This window comes from Camelus bactrianus, chromosome 18, assembly GCF_048773025.1.
Source record: "Camelus bactrianus isolate YW-2024 breed Bactrian camel chromosome 18, ASM4877302v1, whole genome shotgun sequence".
Taxonomy (NCBI): domain Eukaryota; kingdom Metazoa; phylum Chordata; class Mammalia; order Artiodactyla; family Camelidae; genus Camelus; species Camelus bactrianus.
The window spans coordinates 34,635,439-34,640,899 of record NC_133556.1 but is presented as its reverse complement, the minus strand read 5'-3'; the positions used below and the strand labels follow the sequence as shown (position 1 = coordinate 34,640,899).

General features: G+C 34.8%; 1 protein-coding gene across 3 annotated transcripts in view; it reads right to left on the bottom strand.

Annotated features, from left to right (window-relative positions):
• The window catches only part of SNX29 (sorting nexin 29), a 587,226-nt gene that overhangs the window by 577,964 nt on the left and 3,801 nt on the right, over window positions 1–5,461 (bottom strand). The gene's annotated exons all lie outside the window — the stretch shown is intronic.

Genomic DNA, 5,461 nt, shown 5'->3' with positions numbered 1-5,461 from the left:
TTTTCGGTATTTGAATTGCTTTGGAATAATGTTTTTTATCTGGATGTAACATTGTCACATTAGCTTTTTAACTTTACCAAGTAATTGAATACGTTTTATTACTTGGACTTTTCTAAACTCTTTCCCTATCCACTACTTTAAATGAGGCATTTACAAGCAATGCTCAAGTTTGTATTAAAAGAAAGAATTAGTTTGACCACTTCTTTGCTGGGTGTAATGCATACTATACAGGATCTTTATGCAGCTGTGACACTGCTTTATTAGGTCTATCAGTTATTTTCTGTCAATTTATATTTTAACATGATTTATTAAACACAGTAAGTGGTTTCAAAATACAAGAAAAGCATACTGTAGTTTTTATAAGTATAAAGCATAATGAAATTGTACCCCTACAAAAAATTACATAAACTTGTTAAATTAATGGAATTTACAATAAAGAAAGCATGTTGAGATATGGCAAAAATGCCTCCTTTAGTATTTATAAGAGCTGCATGCATCTAGTATGAAAACCGTATCAACTGCAAGTGCCAGTTCTACAAATTACTTGGTTTACTATTTTTATCATTAATTTTAAAGGTTGGATAACCCTTGCTGGTTAAAAGCTAAATCTCATCCAGCAATTAAATGGACACATATTTAGAACCATCAGAATCTGCACAGACTAAAGTTAACTGATTAAGTAGAATCAAGCACAGTGTAAGTTTTTCTCAATTACTTAAAATTGACTGTTTTCTTAAATACAGAGCTGAAATTGGCTAAATTATGACTTGGATGAACCACAATGTAACATTGGGGGTTTTTAGATTGAAGGCTGACTTTCAGCTGTGACTGTCATGACTTTGAAATTTTTAATAAGAATAAATGGGAACTGGAAGGGACAACTTCTGGGTTATTGGAACCTCCCTTGATTTTGAGTGTTGCCATTTGTCAAAGACTTGGCCTCTTTTAGACTGGTTTATCTAAGTAAGATACTTTGTTAATTGTGTACTTAATGATATGTCCCTTCCCTGTAATCCTCCACCCCAGAAAAGAAAAGCCTAGGCAGACTATTTCTAGTCACAAAACATAAAAATTAATCTAATCCTGTTTTGTTACTATAGACTTCCTGTTCATTTCATGAATGAGGCTACATCTTACGGACAGAGCATAGCTACTGTCCTGCAGTTTCCCGTAACTATACTCATGGCTATTAGAGTGCATGAAAGCTAAATAAATTTTATTAAGTCTGCAAGTCTCTGGGCTTTTATTTTTCTGGGATATGTAGGAGCTTTAAACATTACATAATAACTCTTTTTGCACTTCCAAGTTAATAAGAAGACTAGTAATTGCTTGAATTTTAATTAATCTTTAAAAGTTCAAGAGTCATTTAAATTATTTCCAGATATAGATTTCCATTTTTAAAAATCAGTTATGTCTGCCCTTAAAACATTTACACTTTTAGAATATTATGTGCATGTTGCCAAGACTCAAGTAAAACAACATGGATATCCACTGTGAAGGGCCTACCTCTAAAAAATAAAAGAGAATAAATATAAGTGTAATTATGAAATAAAAATTTCAATGGATTCTTGCACATTTATGCAAATAATTAGATTATTTAGAAGAAACCTCACTGTAAATTAACCAATACCATACATTTTGTGAGCTCTGAAGTTCTCTGGGAAGAATGCTCACTTAAAGCTGACGCATTTTAAACTCCTCGTTACACTGCCTAGTTACTTGGATGGGGAAATGAAATGTCTGAAGTTAACTAGTAGTGTATGGAGACGTGGGACCTTTAAAAAGCAATACAGATTCCTATGCTGTCATTTTGTCTTCTGAGAGTGCAAGTGTGTTTATATTGTTGATTGTAATGCAAAAATAGGGTAATTGGCTGTAGATTAGGATATTATAGACCTAAAGTTTTTTTCTCTTATCTTTAGCATAGATATGTTGGAATCACAGTTTTCTTTGTTTCTTTTTACATTAATGATGTTCTTTATACAGCTTTCATGTTAGATTATTTAATTATAGTTTTTTTAAATTAATGAAGTGAATTTAAGAAAGATCGAAATAAACATCTAAGTAATTGCCATTTTAAACCCAAATATTTCTAACTGTGTGGGAGAGGAGAAAATATAGCATCTATTTCTTGTTTTTAATTTGCAAATAAGACTTACCAATGAGAATGTGTAAAATCAAATCAGAAGAGTTGGACTTGAGTATAGAATGCCATGAAATTAAGTGACAAATAGTAAAGTGTTCTTGAATAATTAAGCCCACGTATATTTGTTTTGAATTGAAAATCTTGAAATATGTGATAACTGAATGTAAAAACTTTGTAAACGAATACAAGTTGTTCACTGTAACGAGCTAATTCATACTTGTCTGCTAGTTACATAAACTGCAAGAACTGCTTTTACAATATGGGATGGACTTTGAAATGTGATGCAAGTGAACATTACTGGCATCCTCAGCTCAAGTGCTGCAGATATTCTGGGTCATACTTTCAACCAGCAGCAGTTTTGCAACCTAAGCAAAAAGTGAACTTAAAGTCAAAACCTGCTTCCATGAAGAACTTTTGAAAAACATCAGCCAAACTGCCTGGCAATCTTCAGAAACATTAGTTATGACTGAAATTACCCCATGGTCTTGGATGGCTATTCCACATGACAGCACTCTAGCACCTTTCCTCACTGGTATGGACTCCCTCCTGGGCCGCTGCTTCATGGATGACAGCTTCATTGCTTTGGGTAGGGATTTAAGGTAGTCGAGGGACAGTTTTTATTACAGCTCTTAACATCAGGCAACTTTCAACTTTTAAAAAACCCTTTGTGAAAATTTGGTAACAGCACTATAGCTCTGTTTATAGGACGATTTTAAATGTTCAGTGTTGACCTATCTTACAGAATAAACTGTGCCATTAATCCTCTCACAGACCTATGTAAGGTAGATAGCAATCAACAGAATTTAGGGGACCATTTTCTGTCTCCAAACAATATGGCTTATATTTCCTCCAGCTAATTTTTCAGTGATTCTAGCAGATGCCATCTAATACATTTATGATCTTGTTTCTTTATCTAGAGATCTTGCCATGGCAGCAACTTGTTAAATAAATAAATGTAATTACACATGCACAATTCAAAGACTTAGTAGATTTAAATTTAGCAGTCAGTTGGTTAAATTAGATTTCATAGTAAATGGAATAGGAAGTGTTTCTATTTTCCTGTAGTCTTGGATTCCATTTGAACCAGTTTACTGCTGAATTTTAGATAGGGTAGATTTGGTTCAACTTCTGATGGTTTTGGCTCTAGGATATTCTTGAGTTTCCATATCCTAGGACATACTGAGTCTTCCCTTTAGTAAATACTTTTCACATACCTCTAATCCTATGCTTCCTTGAAACAATAATGTGCTAGCTGAGTTGCTCACTAAGGAAATGTTATAAGGGCCTGAAGGTGTGGGAGTGTTGGAGTGTTCTCTACAATAAGGGAGAAACAGATAGGCACCATGTCTGATTAGGCAGAAAATTAGACAGGATTTCTTAAGCGACTCTTGGAATGGTAGTTGTCTTTTCTGCCATGTCACACATGCCACTGCCCTTTAGTACTTAACATGGAAACCTCAGGTTTGTGGACAGCAAAGGTAGAGTGACATTTTGTGCTTCCTGAGGCTCCCCTCTGCCAACATTAGCTCAGTGCTTCAGATGTCAGCCCAAGTCCCTACTACCTCTTTCTGCTGCCCGGGAAGAGAGTTTGTGCTGGAGCTGGAGCTCCTGCACTCCTCAGGTGATCATCCACATGCATTAGCTGAAACAGGTCTGAGCCCAGTAGGTCTGCATTTTAAGCATTCAGATGGGGCTCTCAGAAACTGACCCATCTCTTCGTTAAACTACTTCTCTTTGTTCTAAAGGAAACGTGGATCTCTCTCAGGCCAGGATTTAGTGACTAGTTTTCACTAGACAGCAGGTTAATACCTAGCTCTCATTTTTTTAAAAGCAGAATTAAAGGGAACTGATTAGGTTTGCTGGATTTTAAACCTAATTCCAAAGCATGGCAGAATGCTCTAGGTAGGAATTATGGGAACCCAAGGTAAAGAAACCTTTCTCTTATGATTCGTAGCTACCTACTGTGCCTGACTTGGTGCCTGTGTGAGGATTAAGCCCCTAGTCTGCTCTTGGAATTATTCAAATGACTGAAGTTTAAAAAATTTGCTTTTGTAATAACAATAAAAATTGTCATCTTCCCTTTTGAAGGATTTGTCTGTTTATTATCACCTGTATTGTATCATACCCTGAGTGTGTCTGTTTTCTCCATAGTCTATCTGTTTTCTCTGTAGTCCTCAATGTCATGTTTGGGTATCAAACCACACAGACACTGTACTGCAGTGTGTAGAACACTGACAGTAGAGAATGGCACATGGAGCCAGTTTCAGATACACAAGTTCTTTCTGTCAGTGCATCTTAAAGCAGAAAAATTGCATCAATACCTTGGATGCTGTAGCTTTGTAATTAAGAACTACGTATCTCCCAATCTAGAATAAATGATAGCCAAATTACAATGAAATAAATTTTAAAGTTTTCTGAATTTAAAAGGACAAATAAAAAATCAACTAGTCTCTGGCCATGTGAAAAAACAGGTTACAGGAAGTATTTTTATTTTACCTCTAGTGACAAGGTTGTCTATTTTCAATTTTGAAGCTAGATGAAGAATTTGAAAAATCATATACTGTCATGGCATCTTTTTTTATTCTTTATATTTAATCTGTCCTCTAAATTCAACATATTAATCTTACAAGTGCAATTTTTCTTGTAATCGTGAGTATCTCTTTCCCTTAAATTCTCGCTGAAGGCATCGTGCACCCAATTACTTGCGTGAAATATTTTCCTGTTTTCTACTAGAAATAAGGGATTACGTAAAACAAGGAAACAAATCCTGTAGCTGACAAGCATCCTTTCTGTATTCTAATTACTATTTGTGATATGATCCTTTTGTTAAAAATCAGGCAAAAATTCTCCTTCTCAGTATGCACTCAGTATAACATATTGTGGCAACTATAGATAAAAAACAGTATATTGCAGATTTAAAACTAGTGCTCACCAATGGCTAACTCATGTCTTAATAAATAGCAGGCATAGATATTTAAGAAAGGATAAAATTGCTTGAAATTTCACTGAACATGAGTGGTTTCAAATACAGTAGATCAAGAATGAGAATTTTTTTTTTAATTTGACTGAATTAAAAGGTCACTCTTGACGTTAGAGGGAACAGGACTAGTATAAGTGGAACTAAGGAGTTAGGAGAAATTTGAAAGCACTTTAAATCACTTAACTACAAAAGGACCAAAAAAAGGCTGGAGTAGGGGAAGGAAAAGCAGCATGGCGCTATATCTTAAGAACACACATGAAGCTACTGGAGAAGGAGAAAAGGAAGATAACAGAATAGGAGAAGGAAAGTTAGGAGTAAAGCCTTAGGAAGGCAGG